At 40.0% G+C, this 26,675-nt stretch overlaps 1 long non-coding RNA gene across 1 annotated transcript in view; it reads right to left on the bottom strand.

Annotated features, from left to right (window-relative positions):
• The window catches only part of LOC131743559 (uncharacterized), a 388,810-nt gene that overhangs the window by 257,918 nt on the left and 104,217 nt on the right, over positions 1-26,675 (bottom strand). Inside the window, exon 3 of the long non-coding RNA XR_010837343.1 lies at positions 16,177-16,389. This is a non-coding gene — a long non-coding RNA (uncharacterized lncRNA). The remainder of the gene's footprint in view (positions 1-16,176; positions 16,390-26,675) is intronic.

The raw sequence follows: 26,675 nt of genomic DNA, 5'->3' as shown, positions 1-26,675 counted from the left end.
GAAACAATTTACACATTTTTAGATTTAAATCTGATGTCAAGGAAAGCACCCTGAAGTCATCTTAGTCCATTCTTTCTTTGCTCTTTGTTTCCTTAGATCTGTATCTGCATATTATAATCAATAACCCAATATTTGCTCAATACTGCCTACATCTACTATCAATGTTGACTGCATTTACTAATGAATGTTTTAAAAAATGTTCTCGTTTGTCAGTGATAACAAGGTTATTAGAAGAATCAAATAACTTAGCAGGTGAAAAATCATCATAGCGCAGTGCCTGGCAAAGTAGAGAAATAGTTCAATAAATGTTCCTCTCTAAGTCAAAATGAAAAAAGAATGTTAACTAACCACTAATAAATCAGTATCTCTTGATTTATTAATTCATTAAGACTTGCTTAAGTCACTGCAGCTATAATCTTGTAGGCTCCAGATCATATAACCTGATTTTTTTCCCTCTGGTCCTAAATGGTGAAAAGTAACTTGTCTCTTTCGCCTGATATATTATTGGTACAAAATATACAAAAATAATAACATGTCAAGCTGAGCATTCTGCTTAACTGCCTTCTTCTTAAACTTTGTCTATGCCTTTGCCTTTGACCTTGAGGAAACATGAAGTGAATCTCTTCCACACTACAGGTTTAATGAGGTGATTACCCTGCATATCCAATGAGATAGTGGCTTATGTCATAAATTTCCGACTTCAAGATATATTCCTTTAGCTGTTGAAAGAATTAACCTTTTAACTGATAATAAACTTTAGTTGCTGATCACAACTAGACCTTTTGATCTATTGTGACTTAAAATGAATATTTTGCATATGAGCAAGGTAAGCCTTGTGTGTAGCCACTCACTAAAGATGTTTATGCCTCTTGTTAAGTTCCTGTGTCAGCCAACTCTTAATTATTTGTGCTAATACGTAACAGCATAATTGAAATTAATGATCAAATAACGCCATCCTATTTTCCAAAAACCTTTGTTTTGTATTTGCCACAAAATGTACCACACTCAAATAACTTAAGTTTCATCTCTTTCTATTTCTACTACCTGTGTTTATAGATGAAATGCTATAAGCAGACAAGAGTCAAATAGGTCAACTAGAAGAATACAAGAAAAGAGGTGAGCACACTCAAAAAAGAATATTCATCCCCCAAATAAATAAGAATCAACTGCACTTCCTATTGCAAGAACAGAGTGGGGAAAAAAAACTTTACATTGTGGTAATTATAAGTGATATACCATCAGATCAAAAACTGGTATTTTTCACGAGGCCAATAAATAGTTTTCATCTTATTTATCAACTTCTGTCTAAGTTATATGATGCTAAGCATTGTACTGAAAAGGATCGCAGGATCAAGGACATGGATGGAGGGAGGGTGGTAGCATATCTTCCCCTGTCTAGACTTTTGAGAACAGCCTCATTCATAATTGCTCGAACCATTTCATATCCATCATGCTCACTTAATTCATATAAAGGTTACCTTTGAGCCAACCATACCTTCCATTTCTGGGATGTAGATTACCATTGACCAACCACATCCTGCTCCCCACCTCCACGAATGCAGCTGCCCCTGTGGATTCCCAGAAAATAGCACTCACTCCCAAAGGAGGACAGCAGCCATGAGAGAAGCTACATGGGAAGTTCAATCCGGAGAAGGAGGCAGAGAAGACAAGACAGCAAAGCTCCATGGGAACAGTCAGAGATGGTCACAGCTTTGAAGGCGGCTTATAATTCTTAGGGGGAAAACCAGCAATGCACGTTGGATGTCCCTGAAATCTTTGCCTGGTGATTCACCTTCATAAGCCTTGACCCAGCTTGCCTACAGATCTACTTATGGGCCAGGGAAGAGGATAACATGGGCTTCTATAGACAGTATAAAGTGAGGCTCTACCTGACAGCCTCTGGAAGACAATTATTTGTGGAAAGCAGTAGCTGTTCTATAAAAGGTCAATGCTAGACAAATATGCATTCAACAAACATGTTTACCCAGTGCCTAGGTAATGAAAGAATATATGTACTATTATTATTATTAATTATCTCTACCAGACTGCACTCTGACACAGACCTCTGCCTTGACACTACTCCTGGCCCTCTGGAGATTTGCTCAAAGTATCAATCTGGCTTATCAGAGCGGGAACCCAACACTTCTCTCAAAGAAGAAGGAAAACCTCCACAATTACTTCTCGCACAGCAACAAGGATCATTTCATATTCCAGAGGAGTAGTTTCTCCCCTGTGGCTCAGCATAGCTCCCAAAGTGTGCTTACTCACTAGGCTTTCCTGAGCATCCATTTCTTTAACAAGTGCTTTGCCCTAACAGAGCTGCCGCAGACAGATGTGTAAGGGCCTCTCCTCGATCTTGAATGTCCTTCCAAACAAATGCCCAGTACCCGAAAGCCCATTTACTGTAGAGACAAATGCATTTGTTCCTACTGTAGAGCTACAGGCAAGGCCCAGCAGTTTGGAAACAAGTAAAGGAAAAACGTTATCTCTACATCGTTATGTCCTGTGTACGATTTCAGTCAAAGTAACAAGACCAACCAAGTAACAAGTCCAAACAAATTTACACTGAAGACCTCCTTCACCAATTTTAACACGTGTGTGCATATAGTTTGTAAAAAGAAAAAATCTGTTTCAAAGACCGAATCTTCATCTTGCAAGTACCCAATCTAAGTAACCACTTATTTATGTTGATTTAATACATCCTTGATAATATCCATGCGTGAATTTTACCTGCATTTCTGACTTGAATATTGAAACAACGGCTTTATTATTTTTTAATGTTCCTAGACTATTTACCTTCATAATTCCCTTTTTTATTTCTATTTTGCTTTGTAAGCTAAATTCTAACTTCACCACTCCCGACCCGTGTGGCCTTGGGCAAGTCACTTCCCCTTCCTCTGCCTCAACTTCTTTACCTATGAAGTTAGAATATAATGGCCCCAAACCCCTAGGGTTGGCGAGAGGATGGAATGTGGTGATACATTGAGAAGCACAGAGACCTGGACCTGTTCAGTTTGAATATCCATTCAGGGAGAGAGCAAAACTTCAGTTGACAATATCTGAAACTTCAATATTACAAAGTGAGCATTCAAGAAGTATTGACTATTGTTATTGTCACCCAAGGGCCCAGCGGCCGACAGCAGCGTGTGTTCAAGGCATCCAAATCCTAGACATTCTTATCTCGGTAAATAATTTCCCATCAACGATATTCTCATCATTAGCTGACTCCTGACTGTTTAGACTTTCCCTCTTTTTCTAGTACTTGGGCCTGATGACAATTCGGCTTCTGCGGTTTCACTTTTCAAATTCCCTGTAGGGAAGGTTTTGTGCTTGCCGTCTGGCTTCCCTCTCTTTGAACTGTCTTGAGCTGTGCGACGCCGGTCCTCCAGTGCCTCCCTCATGACACCCTTGCCTTTGCCAAAGGTAACTAACCAATGAGAGCTAAGTACCTGGGCAATGGAGGCACCGGCTCAAGTGCATCCTGGGAGGGCCTGCGGAGTGGGACCAGGTGAATCAGCAGAGACGCACCTTTGGAGCCTGTTTGAACTCAGTCTTTCTTCCTGCGCTTTGTGGTTGAAAGAGTGATCTAAAACATTTTATAATGAGAGCAACATTATATAGAAGTAGAGAGAAAATCAGCCATCAACTAGATGCCATCTTGGCACGTGCCCTAATCCTGTTCTGCTTTCTTGCTTCCCAGAAAGCCTAGAAGGGAGCAAGTGTTTCGAAGAGAAGCGAGACACACCGAAACCAGAAGCAGCAATGAGATCACTGGTTCGGAGCAGCCGTTCCCCCTTGAATGCCAGCATCAGGCTCCACAGCTCAGGCTCTCAGATCTCCACCCCTAGTGCCACCAACCTCCTTCAGGGCTGCTTCAAAGCCCTTTCCAAGTTCGTCCCCACCTGCCTGTCCAGCCCTGGCTCCTTTGATTACCTCCATACATGATATGCTCCAGCAAGGCTGGAATATTTGATGTCCCCCTGTGATCTTTCTCAATGACGTGTAATATTGTTTCCACCAGAAAGTTACTTACCCCCATCTTACTCATTTTCCATATCAAATTTTACTTTCCCCCCTGACCACCATCACCGTGTTCTCCCGCTCTCACCACAAGATACAATCTCTCTCCATCAAACCTCTCTTAAAACGGTGGGTATACCTCTCCTTGGGCCCTATCCCACTCTGCTCTGTGCTGTAGTCATTCACATATTGAATTTTTTGTCTTGCCACCATCAAACTATATTAAGCTTCAAGGTAAAGACGGTATCATTGTATCCCCTGCCCTGCCTAAAACAGAGCTGGGCATGCTGAAAGCCCTGAGTAAATATTTTCCAAGTTGAATTGAAGACTGTATTATGGATAGATATCCTTTGATTTACTTTATATTTATTTAAATTTATTTTGTTTCATTTTGAAAATATGACTGACTCTATCAACTTAACATTTAACTCTCCCTTTTGTTCCTCTTACTGGCAATGAACAATACTCTAGAGAGTGTGTGTATATGAAACCCACAAAGAAAAAAGAAAGCAACAGAGAGAAAAAAATAGAGAAAGAAAGAAGACGGTGAAGCAACCCTTGTGTTTACTCTCCAAGTTTTATATTTCCAGCTAAAAGTCCAACAGCACCTCCATGCTCTTGGATAACCTGAGTAATACACTAGGCTGTGGCTCCACTAAAAAAACCCAATATTTAAAAAGCAAGGTTATATTATTCTTTGAGACCGCACTTCTCCATTATCCTGTGGTTTGTCTCTAGATTGTCTTCCATCCCCATGTAGTTCAGTATTCTCTCCCTTTCTCCGTTGTAAACAATTCACTTCACAAATGCAGAATAATGAAGTTAGGTTTAATCATAGAAGGTTATGAATTCTGGCAGAAAATAAATCATCTCTCTTTATCCTCCCTGTGCTTTGCTTCTTGGTCTCTGTGGTTTCTTCTTTCTGGATCTATGCCTCTTCAATGCCTTAAGGTCTAAAAGTTGACAAGTGGAAAACATAAAAAGAATTTTTGTTTATGAGAACAATTGGGTACTGTGACTTTGCAGTCATTATTCTCAATACAAAAGCAAAAGAATGCTAATTTCAGAGCTAGCTTAAATGTTTCATCTTGTTTTTCAACAGCAACACCTGGAAGAATGTACTGTTTTTGTTTAAATAGATTTTTATAAGGCCCAACATAGCCCAGCATATTATGATGAACAAAAGGTTTTGAATAAAGACAGTATGATAAAGATAAAAATTGTCAATATTTTGTTTTCCAGATTATTTAAAAAACATTGAGTCACTGAACCAGTAAAGGAAAAGGAAGGAAGGAAGGAAGGAAGGAAGGAAGGAAGGAAGGAAGGAAGGAAGGAAGGAAGGAAGGAAGGAAGGAAGGAAGGAAGGAAGGGGGAGGAAAAGGAAAGAAAGGGAAAGAAAATAAAAGGAAAGAAGAGAAAAAAAATGCTGACATGGGAGAATTAACACAAGCTGCCTTTTATAATAAGTAAATTGAAAGAGCAAAGACTTTCAACTAACTTCCACAGCACCTGTCAAAGTCCAGGGTTGAGTCTATCTAAAGAAAACAATATGGTCAGTTTCTACATTAAAGAGCTCTAATAAAGCCATCCGACATGTCTAAATGTTTGTTCATTGTGACTCACGTTTTTCCTGAACACCCCATCATGTACCTAACTGTTGTATAATCAGCAACATATAAGGTATCTTTCCAGGTTCAATGACCAAAAGGCTAAGTGTCTTGGAAACCTTTTGTCTTCTACCTTCTATAGCACTTGTGCTGAAGGGAAGAGAATGAGGTGGGTGAAGGGTGTTCAGAAACTAGAATATACATTTTTTAAAAAGTAAATCAGTGAGGAAGAAGAGAGACTATTTGAGGCATTTTCCTCCATCACGATTCTCCATTCAGAGATTCCTATTCAAGGACTCAAATTCTCTTAAAAGCAAAATTTCTCCCTATTTTTCCCTTGCCATTTCCTTAACTTAAGATTCCATCTTGGGGGCTTCCCTGGTGGCGCAGTGGTTGAGAATCCGCCTGCCGATGCAGGGGACGCGGGTTCGTGACCCGGTCCGGGAAGATCCCACATACCGCGGAGCGGCTGGGCCCGTGAGCCACGGCCGCTGAGCCTGCGCGTCCGGAGCCTGTGCTCCGCAACGGGAGAGGCCACAACAGTGAGAGGCCCGCGTACCACCAAAAAAAAAAAAAAAAAAAAAAGATTCCATCTATTCTCTATACCTCTTATTTGGGTTGCTGGATTTTGCAAATAAATATACAGGATGTCCAGTTAAGTTTGAATTTCAGGTAAATAATTTTTTAGTATAAGTACATTCCATGCAAGATTGGGAAATCTTATACTAAAATAAAAACCTCAACTGTCTATCTGAAATTCAAATTTAAACAATGAATCATTTTTTAGTATAAGTATGTCCCAAATATTGCACAGGACATACTTATACTGAAAAATTACTTGTTGTTTACTTGGAGCTCAAATTGAACTGGACTTCCTGAATTTTTACTGGCAACTTGGCTCTTACGTAAAATCTTCCATTATTCAAGCCCATAGCAAATCCTATTTCTTCAGTGAATGTTTCCATATCTATCTTATTTTGAAGGGATTTGTGCATTTATCCATCACCGCCCCCCAAACAACAAATATATGTTGAACAGCTGTTTTCCTCCAAGAACTGTGTTAGGGTCAATAGCTAAAAGGCAGAGGATGGCCTGGAAGGCGGCAACAGTGACACAAGGGAACAAGTGCCATAGAAAGAGCTGCACAGGGTGCCAAGGGAAACCCCCAAATGAGCCTCCTAGAAGGACATCTCTTCTCTCTCCTTTCTAACTGCATCTTGTCCAAAGCCAAACATTGTTCATATCCCTGGTTACTAACAGACAACAGCAGATCTGCTTGATCTGAGAAAGGAGAGTCATGAAAAGCTTTTTAAGGAACTGTTTAACTTAAGGCTAATTATCATGTAATTAAAATAAGTAAAAATATCCTTACACATTTGGTAAAAAAATTTAGAGAAAACCAAACATGGTGCACAGAGAGATACTTAGGATGGGGTATTGCAACATTATTACAAACCTAAGTATGCTGAATGCTCTAAAGTTTTAGTGACTTGAATATTAAAAATATCCATTTTTCCATTTGCATAGAATGAGGATACTTAAAACATAAAAGATTAATTTGGAAGCACTCCAAACCTTCATTCTCTAAAGTGGGCTCTGCATGTTCCCACTTTTTGATGGCCAGGGTTTGTCGCAAATATATCACGATTTAAATTTCAGCTACCGGGGATACCAATAGGAACCAGAGCCAAAACATTTTTACCACGGAAGGAGATGAGGAACTGACAGTACTCGTGAAGGGATTTTCATCTTCAGGAAATCATCTTGGTCTATGAACAACAGAGGTGGTGGTGGTGGTATGGTCTCAGTGTTTATGTCCCACTTAGTTTAATGCAGTAAATCAGGGGAAGTATAATCTTTGCTAATAAGTTAAGGTGTTAAGCAAAATTGTTGGGAAGAGCTGTTTGTCCCCATATGGCACACGGATACCAAAGCTAAGACTTCATTAACTGTGAAATATAGTCTACGGCTTCATTCATTTCAGAGTCAGAAATGGGAAGGAATCATAGCAAATTTTGTTTAATACTCATATAAATCACATTTTGAAATCTCAAAACTACACAAAATCGTCTTACTTTGGGTAAATTTTCCAACATATAAATTAAGATGAACTTCATATATAATTGATAATAAATAGTATGACATTTAGAAAAAGATAAAATGTCGACAGAGACATTTAGAGTGAACATGTCACAAAAGCCTGTGTTTATCACAATAAAAGATAAATAGATTTGGGGGAATCACAGAATCTCAGAGGTTGAAAGAACTTTAAAGGTTATCTAGTTCACTCACCCTGAGTTTTAATAGACTCTCCAGTATCTTCTCTCGAATCTGGCTTAAGTATGAGGGACTGTACAGTGTCACCCAGGAGTCTGTAGCCTGCTTCCACTCAAAATCATCACTGAGACTGACTTATTGAGAAAGAGCAAGAAACCGGGACAAAGATTGGGAAGGGACTTTGAAAGCACCTGTTTTCCACCAATTCCACAACAAATAATCCTTTTTGCCTCTCTTTCAACTACCACCCACTTTGTCTTCCAACCTTCAGAAAGAGAACATGGGCCCCTGGAGCAGGACTGGGAAGCATGGATGGGAAAACTGATAAGAAAGGAGAGTGAGGTAAGAACGGGAGTGAGGGTCAGGGGCAACAGTGCGGAGTCCTGAACGGGGACAGCAAGTGTCTCCACCTTAGTCTGAAGCTGAGGAAAAGCAGTGTGATCACAGCCTTTTCTTTTCTTTAATTGTGGTAAAACACACGTAACATAAAATTTACCGTCTTAAACCGTTGTCATTTAATAATAGTCCATCATCATGGTTCATACATCATTTTCTTGTGAGTTGTCTTTGAAAAGTTGAACTCCAACCACCCTGCACCAGCAAACCAGAAGATAAGACTCTCACGGGGGCATCTCCCCAAAATTCTGCCACTAATGGCATATGCCATGCACAGCTGAGCTCTGTCACAGGTTTATCTTTAGTATCCAACTTCCACGTAGGATCAAAGGATATCTATCTATCTATCTATCTATCCATCTATCCATCCATCCATCCAGCAACAGTAAAGCATGAATCTCAGCAGGAAGCTCCACCACAAGCTATGAAAGTCAAATTTATTTCAACCTGAAATAAAGGATAGAAACTGGGACAGTACAGGATAAAAGCTTAAGTTGGGAAATGGTCACAGTCATTAAAACCAGGACACCCAATAGAAATGAAGAAATAATTTAGCCAGTCCCAAGTCATGACAGGCAGGGCTGGAAAGGAGCAACAGCGTGAATTAGGACAGATGTGCCTTTGACACCCTTCAACCCTGCCCAGTCAGCAAAAGAATCCTGTCCGCCATTTTCACCCCTTTGTCCCTTGATGTTGAACCTCTCTTCCATCCCCTTTTAGGTGCAACTCTCAGAAAAATATATATAATATCAATCACTTACACCTTAACGTGAATTTTATTCTACTCAGTGGGCTCTGAGGATTACTCATATGTTGAGCCCTTCTATGATTAGGCACCATCGTGAACTGAGTCCCTGGAAATAACCATAGAGGTATTTAAGCGGTCAGATGGCGGGGGAAGCAGATAAGGTAATCAATAGGTGTGCTAGGCCCGGGTAGGCTAAGTAGGTTCAGAATCAGAAACCCCGGCAAGCCAGAAGCTTAGTCTAGAGCCTGGTCTGACCTCTCTGGCTGGATGTGGTAACAGACATCAGTCATTGACTGCAGCTTTTATTTTGTTTTCTGAGTTTTTGTCTGTTTGTGGTTTGGGTCTGTCTGACGTCTTGAGGGTCGCGGGTGAGGCTGGGGTGAGGAGGAGAGTGTATTATGCCTTCTCTCAGAGAAAAAGACATGGATGACAAGGGTTCTGAATCCTAGTTTTAACCAGTTATTACAGCATCTATAGCCACCTCCAAAAAGACCTGGGGTTGTCATACACATAAAACACAAGGACGCACAAAATTACATTGAATGACTTTAATACTTTGTTCCACAACCCGTAATCTAAAGTAACTCAGAATGCCACCTCTGCCCTGTTGCTATCTGCACCTATTTTAACGGTTGTTCTGTTACTTTAAAAATCCACAGAAGGATGAACCCAAGGGGAAAGCATGCCGAAAGAAGGAAAGAATGTAGCCCTAAGACCAGCTTTGAAAAAACAATGTAAAAGGCAAGAGCCATAAACAGAAGTTGGCCCAGCCTATCTAGTCCACCTTCCTCATATTCTGTGGCCATGACCCTGGTCCCTACTCAGTAGTGCAATCCCTCTACAACATCCTGAGTTATATAGAAACCCAAAAAGTGGCCAACGGCTTGGAATAAAGGTGGAACTCTTACAGTAAAAACAAACAAACAAAAATACCTCAAACATTACTTTGCCACGCAGGCAACAAAAATTCAAAATGCTCTCCTCAATAATTATCAACTGTTAAGATAATTCTCAGTGAAACAGATGGAATAAATTATAGTTAAATAGTTAAACATTTATTGGTGTTGCCGCAACCTTCCAGACAGTCCAAAATCTCAGAGTGATATTCCTCAAGATGTAGTGGATTTTGTGGAGTTCTTAGCACATCTGAGAAGCTCTGCTATTGCTATTAGGTCCTTAGGAACAGGGAAGGGCGTTCTGATGGGTGACTTCCAAATCAATGAGATTTTTCTGTTTGTGGAAACAAGAGATGCCACAGGAAAATCAAACTCATATGTGAGTAAACTATGGTGTCTCACATTTCTTTATGGGAATGGACATCCATTGATTTTTTGAAAGTATACACTTAACAGAACTCAGGAATGTTTTAAACAAGGCTTTCTCACACAGTATCATCAGCTTCAGTCACTCTATACTTAGATTCAATTAACATGTCCCAAATGTCAGAGGGGTTGGCAATAGTAACAACATTTAGTACAGTTAATGAATAAAAATTAAAATGTTTGCTCTCCATAACATTGAATTACATATCATATGCCACTTTACTTCTCTAATTTTTCTTCTTAGGAACCTTGAGAATTATGGTTTCTTGTAGTGGCTCATACATTGTGACATATTTTAAAGACAAGTTCACTAGTAGATTACATAGTATGGAGACAGAAAAACCAACTCATAATAAAAGTGAGAAGTTTCCATGTCCAACCCCTCTTTCTTGTCAACTCCCTGGTTGGAATTAAGCTTCCTGGAAGAGATCACCTTTGAGGATGAGAGAAGAGTAGTTTGAAAAGATGAAATGTAATGTTCCTCGTAATAGCAACCTCCAGTTCTGTCAAATAAGAAGTATAAGATAAAATAAAATCTAAGTACAATCATGCCTATAATATTTAGTGGCTTCATAAGCATGAGCAAAATACCACGTTAAGAGTGCAAGACAGAAAGTAAACAGCAAAATAAACTATAGTGTGAGGTTTGAGGTTAGTACAACACACTGCCACACTATTTTCAGAATAAAGTTTACACATGAATTACCAACTCCAAATAGACTAATTCATTGACAGAAATAAATTCACATACAAATATTAATCAATAAAAGAGAAGAACAAAAAGAAGGGAAAAGAAAAGAAATATTTAATAATTTGTCAACATAAATGTACCAATGTTACCACAAAGTGAGCAATTTTGAACAACATTCCAATGAGATTAAAATAAGTGTAAACACCTTTTTAAAATCTGCTTGAGGATAAGAGAGCTGATGAGACAAGGAATGTAGAGTTGCAAGGAGGTTAGACAAGTATTAGGGATCATATTCCCCCTAGGTCCTTGGACTTCTAAAAGAGAGCATAGAAAGGATTAGCTGCACAGCTGACACTGTTTAGGGACGGAACACTGTGATCAGAGTCTAGCACATAAAAAATAACCAAGAACTTAAGAACACAGGACGAACTAAGTAAAGCCCAGTGGGAGAAAAAAAAGGCACCAGAGTCAGATGCATGGCGGTTCCAAATATTGGAGAGTCGGTATTTTAAAAGAAGTATGACTACTGTTTTCAACAAGATTGCAAACAATTGATAATTATGATCTGAGAACTGGCCAATTGCAAAATAATGAAAATTCTAAAACTAAAAGGCACAATAAGTGAAATTAGGTAGATATGCATCAGTTTAGCAACAGAACAAACACAGCTAAATGAAAAGAGAATTGGTGAACTTGTAGATAGACCAGAAGAGAAGATTCAAAATAAAGGATAGAGAAAATATTATGGAAAATATATGAGAGAATAAGCAATTCAGAAGGCACAATAACAAGACCTAAAATATATGTAATCTGTGTCTGAGAAAAAATGGGACAGAAGTAATATTTGCAGAAGACAATGGCTGACAGCTTGCCAAAACTGAGAAAAGATGTCAAGCAACATGTTTACGAATACTATAAAGTCCAGGCAAGATAAATAAAAAATATATGTAAATACAACATATAAAATGCTGACAACCAAAGACAAAGAGAAAATATTAAAATCAGGGAGTTGGGGGAGGGAAAAGGCAAGTACTTTCAAAAGAGCAACAATGAGATTTACAGTTAATTCTCAACAAACGCAATGAAATTCAAAAGAAAATGGAATAGTTTCAAAGCTCTGAAAGCAGGTAACTGCTGAAATAGAATTTCACATCTAGTTTAAATATCCTGCAAGAATGAAGATAAAAATCAAAACTAGAAGAATTTTCTGTCAGAAGCTCCTCCCGAAAGAAAATGTTCAGTGCTGTTTTCAGGCAGAAAGAAAATCATCCCAGATGGAAGCTCAGAAATGTAAAAAATAATAAAGAGCAACAAAATATTAACTATATACATGAGGTCCAATAAATATTAACTATGCAGATGAAATAATAGTTTCTTTTTATTTAAGATAGAAAAACATAAAATTCACAACATCAGTGGCATATGTCAGGAGTGGTTACTTGCATTATCTGGGGATAGGACAGAAGTAACAGTAAAATTGGACTTGATAACTCAGATATGCATGTCATAATTTTTACTGCAACCACTAAAATAATAATAATATTAAGAGTGTATAAAACTCCCATGGGTGTAATAATAGAAAACAATAAACCCCAAATAAGGCAAGAAATAAAGAAAGGAAACATCGAATATGTTCAAACAGAAAGCATTTAGTAAAATTAAAGACTTAAACCCAAATATATAATAAATCACATTAAATATGAGAAAGGATTTTTCAGAATAAAACTTAAAATGAAACTCTAAGTGGCTGCAAGAAAAACATCTTAAATATAAGTAAATAGAAAGATTACAAATAAAAGAATACAAAAAGATGTATTATGCAAGCAGTAACAAGAAGAAATTTATCATAGTCATATTAAAAATTGAGAAAATTTATTTTTTGACAAAACGTATTACCAGAGATAGAAACAGCTGTAATAAAGAAATGTTTAAATCATTAAGAAGACATAATTTGAGATTTCTATAATTTAATAAAATAACTTACAGGGCTTCCCTGGTGGCGCAGTGGTTGAGAGTCCGCCTGCCGATGCAGGGGACATGGGTTCGTGCCCCGGTCCGGGAGGATCCCACACGCCGCGGAGCGGCTGGGCCCGTGAGCCGTGGCCGCTGGGCCTGCGCGTCCGGAGCCTGTGCTCCGCGGCGGGAGAGGCCACAACAGTGAGAGGCCGGCGTACATACACACACAAAAAAAGGAGCGGGACTTCCCTGGTGGCGCAGTGGTTGAGAGTCCGCCTGCCGATGTGGGCACCCCGGGTTCGTGCCCCGGTCCGGGAAGATCCCACGTGCCGCGGAGCGGCTGGGCCCGTGAGCTATGGCCGCTGCGCCTGCGCGTCCGGAGCCTGTGCTCCGCAACGGGAGAGGCCACAGCGGTGAGAGGCCTGCGTACAGCAAAAAAAAAAAAGAAGAAGAAGAAGGAGCGGGACTTCCCTGGTGGCGCAGCGGTTGAGAGCACGCCTGCCTGCCGATGCAGGGGACGCAGATTCGTGCCCCGGTCTGGGAAGATCCCACGTGCCGCGGAGCGGCTGGGCCCGTGAGCCGTGGCCGCTGCGCCTGCGCGTCCGGAGCCTGTGCTCCGCAACGGGAGAGGCCACAGCAGTGAGAGGCCCGCGTACCGCAAAAAAATAACAATAATAAAATAAAAAATAACTTACAATACATTAAACCAAAGCTGATAGAACTTTAAGAAGGTGTAAGTATATTCACAATTATCATAGGATATTTTAACGTACCTCTCTATATAACTAATAGAACAAGCAGACAAAAATGGTGGAAATACAGAATATTTTTAAAATATGATTAACAAATGTGACCTAAATAACATTATACTCAAAATTGCAGGATACAAATTCTTATCCAGTGCACACAGAACATTTACTAAAATGGAACATAGGCTCATTCATTAAACAAATTTCAAAGGATTAAAGCAAAACATGTCCCTTAACCACAATGCAAGCTATAAATTTCTTTAAAAGATAATTAGGAAACTCTATGTATTTGGTAAATAGTAATATATACCTCTAAATAAACCTTGTATCAAAGAAGATTTTTTTTTTTTTTTTTTTTTTTTTTTGTGGTACGCGGGCCTCTCACTGTTGCGGCCTCTCCCGTTGCGGAGCACAGGCTCCGGACGTGCAGGCGCAGCGGCCACGGTTCACGGGCCCAGCCGCTCCGCGGCACGTGGGATCTTCCCGGACCGGGGCACAAACGCATGTCCCCTGCATCAGCAGGCAGGCTCTCAACCACTGCGCCACCAGGGAAGCCCAAGAAATTTTTTAAAAATTAGAAACGATTTGCCACCTAGACATGCCTCCCTAAAGGCCATAGTATGGTTTTGCTTCTTTTTTGCATTTTAAATAAATAAAATCACAGACTATCGGTTCTGGTAATGGCCGAGTGGCTCATGGTGAGCTCATTATCCTACAGATATCAATTATAAATTTTGGCCAAAATATTAAAAAGAACTATTTGAAGGTAATGCATAGCCACCAAAGGCAGGAAGAAACCAAAAGATATTTGATTTAAAAAAAAAAAAGAAAGGAACCACCTGGGTGAGATCTATGACAACAAAGCTTCTTTCTGAAGGCAGCCATCAGTCCATGCAGTGTGGTGTAGAATTAAAGCAGAAAGCCACACAAGCTTGAGATGTCAGAGAAAAAGAAATTGGGATTGCCAGAGAATCTAAAAGTTAAGGGAAATCCCAGGAAGAAGGAAGATATAGGGAGATTTGCCCAATTCTCCATATAATCTTCCCTAAATCCTTGGCTAACTCCTCAGCAGTTTATGTGCAGGGGAGACCCCAAGGAGCAAGGCAGAAAGACAGAGCTGGGAGTCTGAAGGAGGTGGACATAGTTCTCAGCTTCTCCCCACCACAGAAGAAACAACTTTCAATTTGAGTTCCTACAAATTAGAGGGGTTTTGTGAACACTTCAGACTTCCCATCAAAATCAAAGAAGGGCCACGCCTCAAAAATAAAATCTATGTCTCAAGACTAAGAGTCTAGCCATAAGATTAGACTAAGTATGGTACGAAGAGCCTCACTCTTACAAAATGAAAAGCCGATACAAGTTCAATGGAATAAGCCAGTAATTTAACTGTCTACTGGGTCAATAAGAAACACTCTTCAGAAGAAGATCCTATAATTAAGGTCTCTGCAACATGTAATGTACAATATCCAGCACACACTTGAGAAAATAAAACCTAGACACGTGAAGAAACAGGAAAATGTAACCCATACTCAAGCAAAAATGTAATGTCTAGAAAAGACCTCAAAATGTGACATTTAGTCTCAAAAACTAGTGAAGTCCAGCACCCTTCCTCAAATAAAAAAAAGTCTAGAAACAAACAGGTTGGATACATAACCCAAAGGTAAGAATTTCAACATGTAGGATCCCATCAATGGATGAATAGATGAAGAAGTTATCTATTCATATATATATGTGTGTGTGTGTATATATATATATACTGGACTAGGAATAGTACTCAGCCATAAAAAAAAGAAATCTTGTCATTTGCAGCAACATGGATGGGCCTTGACAGCATTATGCTAAGTGAAATAGGCCAGATGGAGACAGACAAATAATGTATGATTTCACTCATATGTGGAATATAAAAAACTAATAAACTAACAAAATAAATGAATAAACCAAAACAAACAAGCAGATATAGAGAACAGGGTAGTGGTTACCAGAGAGGAGTGGGCAGGGGAGAGGATGAAGTGGGTAAAGGGCATCAACTGTATGATGACAGGGGGAAAATAAATTTTTCGGGTGAGTGCACTGTAGGGTACGTAGAAGTAGAAATATCATGTACAAATGAAACTTATACAATGTTATAAAACAACATTACCTCAATAATTTTTTTTAAAAAGGAATATTTTAACCTAGTCAAGTTGCTCTTCCAATAGGCAGGCAAAAGGGTATTCATTCTCAAACAGGAAAGAACAGGTGATGAGCCTTTCTGGATAAAACTGATCAATGGAATACACACAATTAAAAAGATAAATCAAAATCCAAAAATCATAAAAGGAGACCTCAAATCATCTGTGATGAATTAAAATTGGCCACAATTTTTTTTTGACATTTTCCCCAACGAAAGATGAAGGTTTTTCTTCCCTACCTGGAATCTGCAGCAGAAATGGCGCTGTGCCAGTTCCCGACGTAGATCTCAAGGGGACTGGGATGCTTTCTCTCAGAACCCAAGCGTCATGATGCGAGAAAGTTCTAGCCACATGGAGCGGCAGTCTGTAATTGTCACAGGCAACAGCTCCAGCTGAGCTTCCAGCCAACAGCCAGCATTAATTGCCAGCTTGTAAGTGGTCCATCCTAGATGCTGTAGACAACCACAGAAGCACGGGAATTAATGTTATGTCTATTGTTTTAAATCACTAAGTTGTGGGATATTTTGTTACACAGCATTTTAAGAAAACTAAAACACTAATATAGAAGAATTGATAGTTAGCACTAAATCCATTTAAAAAAAATCGAAACATCCATGAAACATAATTATAAAGCAGGATGTAAATATTATGACTGCAATGAGAAAAAGAATAGTATGACTCATCATGGCTCATACTTCACTTCGAGTATAAGCCAACGTCCTTACAATGGCTTATAGGGCTCTGCTTGGTCAGCCCTTCCAATCTGTAAACTTCTGCCCTCTTCTGTTCCTCTCTTATTCACTCACTCCTGTCCAGCCCTGCTGGCCTCCTCACTGGTCCTAGAACTGCCAGGCATGGCTGAGGGATTTGATCTAGGTTTCCTATGCCTAGAATGGGTACACCAGCTATCTGACTGCACTCACATCTTTTCTGCAATCTTGCCTTCAAAATGAATTATTCAAGAAAATAACCTTCTCTCAACACCCATACCTGGCACTCCCGCTCCTTCCTACCTTTTGTTTTTCTATTTTTATTTACTAAATTATCATCATGTTTACTTTCATTATTTATCTTCTATCTCCCTCTGACTATACTACAAGCTCCACAAGGACAAAAATCTATTCATTCTATTTATTGACACATCCCAAACACCTAGAACAGTTCCTGGCTGATAGCAGGTGCTCAAATATATATTAAGTAATACAGTCGGAAGCTGGCAGATTGAGAAGAAATGTGAGAATGCTGATTTTTCCTATCTTTTATGCTAGGGAGTCAAAATTGCATAAAATTCATTATGAGTTTTTAAATGCATTCAATGTCTTATGCTTGCCATAATACCCTCTCAATATTGACTTGAAATCCTTTATTTTACATTTTTCTGATAAACTCATATGAAATCATTTTAATGCATCTAATTTTTACAAAAATGTGCATACATGATCTCATTTTTATAAGCTTATCTCTTTCTATGCCAACAGAAAGACCTTACCCTTCCCTCAGTTTATCTGCATAGGGACACATTTGACCTGATGCTCACTTAATATTAACAAAGGTTATTTCTGGAGGCTGGTATTTGGACATTTTTCTTACTTTCTTCTTTGAACCTGTTTGCATTAATCTAACTCTTTATAATAAATATTTATCAGTTGTAAAAATTATAAAGTTAAATTTAAAAAATAAATTGCTTAATGAGGTATCTGTCCCCAAATGTCCCCAAGGTAGCTCATATTCAACATGTACCTAAAAAATGGACTATCCTCATCCTATTTACCCCAAGCTTGTTTTCTTGTGCTTCATTGAGGATGAGGCCTGCTTATCAAATTGCAACTTGAAATTTAAATCTCTCTTTGACTCTGTCTTAACAAGGCACCTAGTTACCTAGAAGTTTGACAGAAGCTAGAGTACATGAAGATGGTAAAGAGGTGGGGAACCAAAGGGAGAAAATCTGAGAAAGAAGACACACCAAAGGGCATATTCCAGTGTTAATGTCGTCTGCTTAACCAGCTGCCCCTGCCACTTGGAGAGGTCTATTGCCCGGATACCACTGCTCCAGTTTTGGTGGGTATGTGTTTTATTAGAAAGCTTGGTACCCTGAACTTTGTTTTTCAAAGTACAATTGAACATGGCCTCCTGACATGATTGACATATAATTGGCATGCAATGGCCAGGCCCCGGGTCCTCTCTGAGGTCCAGGCAGCAGTGAAGCCACCTCCTAGGGCATCATCTCTCATGGGTAAGAGGTCAGGCTGTGGTGGACATGACCAGTTCCTGAGGACCAGGAAAGACAATGGAAATCCAGGCACTTGTAGAGAAGCACCGGAAGTCAAAGTGAAACCATGTTCAAGGACTTGTGAGATTAGGGCTGGCAATAAAGTTGAGGTCAAAGAGGCGTGAGGGAGAGTTGCTGAGCAAGGACAGTAGGTCCCAGCCACATAGCAAACTGCTAGGCGAGGCAGGGAGGGAAGTTGGAGATGAGTGATACAATCAGGACACAGGAAGCTGCATATGGGCATCGACCATGGAAACCCCCATGACAGGGGTTATCACAGCCTGATACAAAGCACTAAGCGAAGGTCCAACTGAATGAGGGCAGGAAGAGAATATCCTCATGCATTTAGTTAGTAAGGACATCTTTCCTGACACCATTCTGGTGCCACATATACAGTAATGAGTAAGTGAGAGCCATTCTCCAGAAGGGACTCATAGGGTTGGTGCTATGGATTAAATTGTGTCCCCCCAAAATTTATATGTTGAAGTTCTAAGCCCCCAGTACCTCAGAATGTGGCCTTATTTGGACATACAGTCTCTACAGATGATCAATTTAAGATGAGGTCATTAGGGTGGAGCCTAGTCTAATACAATTTATTTTTACGTCTCATTTCAAGTTTTATTTTCTATTTTTTTTACTTTTTAATTATGTTTTATTGGAGTAGAGTTGATTTACAATGTTGTGTTAGTTTCAGGTGTACAGCAAAGTGAATCAGTTATATATATACATATATCCACTCTTTTTTAGATTCTATTCCCATATAGGTCATTATAGAGTATCAAGGTTCTTATTAGTTATCTATTTTATATATAGTAATGTGTATATGTAAATCCCAATCTCCCAATTTATCCCTCCCCCCTTTTCCCCCTGGTAACCATAAGGTTTTTTGCTACATCTGTGACTCTATTTCTGTTTTGTAAATAGGTTCCTTTAAACCATTTTTTTAGATTCCACATATAAGTAATATCGTATGATATTTGTCTTTCGCTGTCTGACATACTTCACTCAGTATAACAATCTCTAGGTCCATCCATGCCGCCACAAATGGAATTATTTTGTTCTTTTGTATGGCCAAGTAATATTCCAGTGTGTGTGTGTGTGTGTGTGTGTGTGTGTGTGTGTGTGTGTGTGTAATATCTTCTTTATCCATTCCTCAGTTGATGGACATTCAGGTTGCTTCCATGTCCTGGCTATTGTAAATAGTGCTGCCATGAACATTGGGGTACATGGATCTTTTTGAATTATGGTTTTCTCCAGATATATGCCCAGGAGTGGGATTGCTGAATGATATAGTAGTTCTATTTTTAGTTTTTTAAGGAATAGTCCAATATAATTGTGTCCTCCTAGAAAGAGGAAATTTAGACACAGAGATAGACATGCACACAGGGAGAACACCTTGTGAAGATAAAGTAAGGTACTGAGGTGATGCTGCTACAAGCCAAGAACCACCAAAGACTTCCATCAAACCACCAAAAGTTAGGGGAGAGCTGTGGAACAGAGTCTCCCTCATGGCCCTCAGAAGGAACCAACCCTGCCAAACACCTTGATCTTGGACTTCTAGCCTCTAGAGCTCTGTGTACCAGTTTGCGGTACTTTGAACCTGGAAGAAACGGACAAATTGTTAGAAATGCACAACCTGCCAAGACTGAATCGTGAAGAAATAGAAAATATGAACAGACCAATCACAAGCACTGAAATTGAAACTGTGATTAAAATTCTTCCAACAAACAAAAGCCCAGGACCAGGGGGCTTCACAGGTGAATTCTATCAAACATTTAGAGAAGAGCTAACACCTATCCTTCTCAAACTCTTCCAAAAGATAGCAGAGGGAGGAACACTCCCAAACTCATTCTACGAGGCCACCATCACCCTGATACCAAAACCAGACAAAGGTGGCACAAAGAAAGAAAACTACAGGCCAATATCACTGATGAACATAGATGTAAAAATCCTCAACAAAATACTAGCAAACAGAATCCAACAGCACATTAAAAGGATCATACACCATGATCAAGTGGGGTTTATCTCATGAATGCAAGGATTCTTCAATATACGCAAATCAATCAACGTGATACACCATATCAACAAACTGAAGGAGAAAAACCATATGATCATCTCAATAGATGCAGAGAAAGCTTTCGACAAAATTCAACACCAATTTATGATAAAAACTCTCCAACACCAATTTATGATAAAAACTCTCCAGAAAGTAGGCATAGAGGGAACTTTCCTCAACATAATAAAGGCCATATAAGATCAACCCACAGCCAACATCATCTTCAATGGTGAAAAACTGAAACCATTTCCACTAAGATCAGGAAGAAGACAAGGATGTCCACTCTCACCACTATTATTCAACATAGTTTTGGAAGTTTTATTCTCAGCAATCAGAGAAGAAAAAGAAATAAAAGGAATCCAAATCAGAAAAAAGAAGTAAAGCTGGCACTGTTTGCAGATGACATGATACTATATATAGAGGATCCTAAAGAGGCTACCAGAAAACTACTAGAACTAATCAATGAATTTGGTAAAGTAGCAGGATACAAAATTAATGCACAGAAATCTCTTGCATTCCTATACACTAATGATGAAAAATCTGAAAACACTCCCATTTACCATTGCAACAAAAAGAATAAAATATCTAGGAATAAACCTACCTAAGGAGACAAAAGACCTCTATGCAGAAAATTATAAGACACTGATGAAAGAAATTAAAGATGATACAAATAGATGGAGAGATATACCATGTTCTTGGATTGGAAGAATCAACATTGTGAAAATGACTCTACTACCCAAAGCAATCTACAGATTCAATGCAATCCCTATCAAACTACCACTGGCATTTTTCACAGAACTAGAAAAAAAAATTTCACAGTTTGTATGGAAACACAAAAGACCCCGAATAGCCAAAGCAATCTTGAGAAACAAAAACAGAGCTGGAGGAATCGGGGTCCCTGACTTCAGACTATACTACTAAGCTACAGTAATCAAGAGAGTATGGTACTGGCACAAAAACAGAAATATAGATCAATGGAACAGGATACAAAGCCCTGAGATAAACCCTCGCACATATGGTCACCTTATCTTTGTTAAAGGAGGCAAGAATATACCGTGAAGAAAAGATAGCCTCTTCAATAAGTGGTGCTGGGAAAACTGGACAGCTACATGTAAAAGAATGCAATTAGAACACTCCGTAACACCATACACAAAAATAAACTCCAAATGGGTTAAAGACCTAAATGTAAGGCCAGACACTATCAAACTCTTAGAGGAAAACATAGGCAGAACACTCTATGACATAAATCATGGCAAGATCCTTTTTGACCCACCTCCTAGAGAAATGGAAATAAAAACAAAAATAAACAAATGGGCCGTAATGAAACCTAAAAGCTTTTGGACAGCAAAGGAAACCATAAACAAGACAAAAAGACAACCCTCAGAATGGGAAAAAATATTTGCAAATGAAACAACAGACAAAGGATTAATCTCCAAAATATACAAACAGCACATGGAGCTCAATATCAAAAAAACAAACAACCCAATTAAAAAATGGGCAGAAGACCTATATAGACATTTCACCAAGGAAGACATACAGATGGTCAAGAGGCACACGAAAAGATGCTCAACATCACTAATTATTAGCGAAATGCAAATCAAAACTACAGTGAGGTATCACCTCACACCAGTCAGAATGGCCATTATCAAAAAAATCTAGAAACAATAAATGCTGGAGAGGGTGTGGTGAAAAGGGAACCCTCCTGCACCTTTGGTGGGAATGTAAATTGATACAACCATTATGGAAAACAGTATGGAAGTTCCTTAAAAATCTAAAAACAGAGCTACCACATGACCCAGCAATCCTACTACTGGGCATATACCCTGAGAAAACCATAATTCAAAAGGAGACATGTACCACTATGTTCATTGCAGCACTATTACAATAGCCAGGACATGGAACCAACTTAAATGTCCATCAACAGATGTGGCACATATATACAATGGGATATTACTCAGCCATAAAAAGAAATGAAGTTGAGTTATTTGTAGTCAGGTGGATGGACCTAGAGTCTGTCATACAGAGTAAAGTAAGTCAGAAAGAGAAAAACAAACACCGTATTTTAACACATATATATGGAATCTAAAAAAAAAAAATGGTACTGATGAACCTAGTTGCAGGGCAGGAATAAAGATGTAGACATAGAGAATGGACTTGAGGACTTGGGGTGGGAGAGGGAAGCTGGGGCGAAGTGAGAGTAGCGTTGACATATATACATTACCAAATGTAAAATAGTTAGCTAGTGGAAAGCAGCATAGCACAGGGTATAGCACAGGGAAATCAACTCGGTGCTTTGCAATGACATAGAGGGGTGGGATAGGGAGGAGGGAGGGAGGCTCAAGAGGGAGGAGCTATGGGGACATATGTATGCAAATGGCTGATTCACTTTGTTGTACAACAGAAACTAACACAGTAGTGTGAAGCAATTATACTCCAATAAAGATCTATTAAAAAAAAAAAAAAAGGAGCTGATACTCCCAGGTCTTCCACATCTGCTTGTGTGATCTGAGCATAAGGAAGGCTTACTTCCTCTGAGCCTCAGTTACTTCATCTGTAAATTGGAGGTGATAATACCTTCCTTATAAGGAGATAGACTATTATTCTATGTTACAATGTCATGGTCTTACTGTTCCAAACTTGACAGATGATAACTGAATAATTTAAGACCCTGGTGACCCTCTCTAAGAAGCCAAATTTCACTTAATCTATTGATGGTATAAAAATTTACAGAGCATAAATGATTGAAGAGCTGAGATTATGAAATCATTCCTTGAAATTACACATCTACGTTTCCACCAGCTCTTGATGGTGTGATCACATATGGCTGAAGATTCTCAGAGAATCTGGCTCAGGTAGGAACACAAGTTCTCCATTTTTTTTTAAAGATAGTGTCAACTTTCAAGTTCAGTACCACTTTGAAATCATTGTGTGGGTTGCAGTGTGTGATTAGCTGTATTTGTATAAAAATGTTTGCAGGTTTGAACCATTAAAAACTAAAGGGCAGGACTTCCCTGGTGGCGCAGTGGTTAATAATCTGCCTGCCGAGGTAGGGGACATGGGTTCGAGCCCTGGTCAGGGAAGATCCCACATGCCGTGGAGCAGCTAAGCCCATGCGCCACAACTACTGAGCCTGGAGGCCACAACTACTGAAGCCTGCACGCCTAGAGCCGATGCTCCACCACAAGCGCAGCAAGAGAAGCCACTGCAATGAGAAGCCCATGCACTACAACAGAGTAACCCCCGCTCGCTGCAACTAGAGAAAGCCCATGCAAAGCAACGAAGACCCAACGCAGCCAAAAATAAATAAATAAATAATTAATTGATTAAAAAAAAAAAAACTAAACTAAAAAGCATACCCAAGAAATAGCAATGGTCATCCTCATAATAAGAGAGGACATGATCCAGAAAACAAACTTATGGTTACCAAAGGGGAAAGGGGGTGGGGGAGGGAGAAATTAGGAGTTTGGGGTTAACACATACACACACTACTGTATATAAAATAGATAACAAACAAGGACTCACTGTATAGCACAGGGAACTCTCAATATTTTTCAATAATCTATAACAAAAAAGAATCTGAAAAAAATATATGTATATGTGTGTGTGTGTATAACTGAATCACTGTGCTGTACACCAAAAACGAACACAACATTGTAAATCAACTAAACTTCAATAAAATAAATTTTTTAAAAAATATTATGGGTCACTGAGGAAGCAAAAAGGACAGAAGTATTGCCTTCTATAAAGAGGATTTGCTTGGAGGTTTCTCTAGAACTGATTAGCCCAAAAGTACTTTATTAAAGATTCACAGAGTTTAATGTTTTAGACATTTTAAAAATGTTTAATTGAGCACCACAAAATTACTAAGTCATAGTTAGTTAGTTAGTAACCATAGGATGGTTAATAGAACCAATCCTTGTTAAATGGTAAAAGCAAAATATCCGTCTCTCTACCTCCCTCCTAATCTTGATCCTCCCCAAACCCCCCACTTCTACCCCCTCCTTTATTCTCACACGAAATCATCTCAAGTCTAGCATTATTTTCTGTCACTTGACTTCCCTAGGACAGGACATATATCTCCTCCCAGGCTGTTCCTACCAGGACAGAAGCATTGTTATTTTTAACTTCCTATGGAAGTATGGCATACTTCTGACCTCTTCAGTCCCTTTTCTCCTGCATCCAAGGGTAATACCATCCCGACCTCTAACACCATACATTAGCGCTGCCTGTTTTTGTATGGGCTCTTGTGAGTCTGGTCTCTTTTACTCAACATTCACCTTGTCACGGTAGACCATCCATCCTAACTGATGTACAAAATTACATTGTGTGAATAGATCACAATTTATGTACCCATTCTACTCCTGATGGACTTTTGAATAGTTTCCAGTTTGGAGCTATTATAAATAGGGCTACCATGAACATTCTAGTTCATGTCTTTCAAGGAACTCAATTTCTGCATCTGTTTAGGTCTTTACCTGGGCCTGGAATGACTGGGTCAGAGCCCATGTGTACAATTTAGCTTTAATCGTTTTTGAAAATGGTTGCACCTCCTCCAGACTTTTAATAAGGCCTTCACATTCATTCAAAAAAGCCTTAAGAGGTGGCCCAGTGTTTGCCACAGAAGAAGACCTAGAACTCAGATCTTCTGATTCCAAGTCCAGTGCTTTTCCCATTCAGTAAATTCTAAACCCTTCATGCTACTTTCCTCTCACCAGTACTTTGCTGGTTTTTTCCTTTAATGCACCTCAGATACATGGACAGCTAGTCATTCGTGGGCTATTCTCCCCAGGGTATTTTAGCCTCAAAGAGGGTCCTTGGAGGCTCCAAATAATAACTCTAATTGTGGACTTGCAGGTTCCGCAAAAGGATGGGAGAAAGGAGAGAGGAAGGTCATTTCGGTCAGAGAGAACAGTTCTCCGGAATCTCTCAAGTCCCTAAAGACTGTTGGTCTGAATAGAGCCATCCCTGATGAAACACAATAGAAAATAGAAAGCTCATCTTTTATCATATGAACTTCAGAGCAAACACCTTGAAAAGCTATTGTATCCTCATTTCTCCAGAGCGATACACCAGAACCAGAGGGAAGCCTGAGCTGTCGAGTTGACTCACGACCCTTGGTTTCTCCACCCAGGGAGCTAGGAACGGAAATCTGCTGCTGGTTTCCTGAAGACCGCCTATAGCTGAGCCCGGAGCATGAAGAAACAGAGCAGAAAAGGTCGAAAACGACGACAGTGGACATCAAGCCCCAGCCTCCTGAAGGCCCACTCAGGTGTGCATCTGTTCCCCGATTCTGTGTCGTAATTAAAGCAAATGATTTTTTTTTCTTACTTAGATCTTTCCTATTCATCCTGGGCTGATGCCTGAATTTGAATGCAGCTGAAGTTCAGGGTATTAATTAATTGTGAATCTCTCCGCTACTTGAAGAGAAGGCCTCTCGAGCCTTAATGTGCAAATTTATGTAAAAACAATGTGAAAATTAGAAATGCACTGGCACATTTTTTTCAACCAGAACTGTAGCACTCTGTCTAGTCAAACAGACTGCTCATTTGCAAGTTGTCTATATGCAGAGCGTTCTGCCCCTGGGAGCCGCAAATCCCCTTAGCAAGTCGCCTGAAATTTGAGAAGAGCTTCGTTCGGATCGGGCTCTCTCTGTCTCCCTTCACTTTCTCTCCTGCGGACCAGAGGCTCAGCCGGCTCTCGCCGGGCAACTCCAGGCACGGCGAGAACATGAAGCCCTTCCCGGGAAAAATCCTAATCATCCTTCACCGCACTCGACAGGACCCCAATTTCCCTTTCCAGACCAGACCCAGTGAAGTAAAAGAGGCTGTTTGCTTGCGGGCAGGGCCTGGGCTAGCTTTCGGCCTCTCGGGTGATGCTGGAGGTCAGAGAAGGGCCGCTGCTTGGGAAGCTGGCGGGTCCTGGGTATGTATGTGTCAAGTGCGTGATTCTGCAGCTCTGCACCAGGCTCTGGCCCTCACCGCCCCCCGAGCTTGGCTGGAGAAGAGCCAGCACAGCAGGTGCCAAGGTGCAGCGGCAGGGGGCGCGTTCAGCTCGTGCGCCCTTGGCTGGCTGGCACGTGAGCCGAGAAGTGGCTCAGAGATCAGGAGATGCTTGGAGCCAGCCAGCAGGGCAGGGCCAAGTCATTCCACGCCTAGGAGTAGGAAGGGAGCCCTGACGGGAATGAGCTAGTTAATCATTTAGCTGTGGGAGTGGGAAGGGTGATGGGACAGACAGAGGATCTCCGGGACCTGGCAGAGCCGATGGCAGCCCAGCCGTGCGGGGAAGGGAGCTGATGAAGAGCTCTCCTGGGAGGGGGGACTGCGCCAGGGCCCGGGAGCGTGAGTCACTGTCACCCTTTGAGGACGGGGCTCCAGGTTCTCCGAGCAGCTCAATCCAAGATGAGGAGGCCATCG

The sequence above is a fragment of the Kogia breviceps genome, chromosome 16 (assembly GCF_026419965.1).
Source record: "Kogia breviceps isolate mKogBre1 chromosome 16, mKogBre1 haplotype 1, whole genome shotgun sequence".
NCBI lineage: Eukaryota > Metazoa > Chordata > Mammalia > Artiodactyla > Physeteridae > Kogia > Kogia breviceps.
This window is presented reverse-complemented; position numbering and strand designations above follow the sequence as displayed.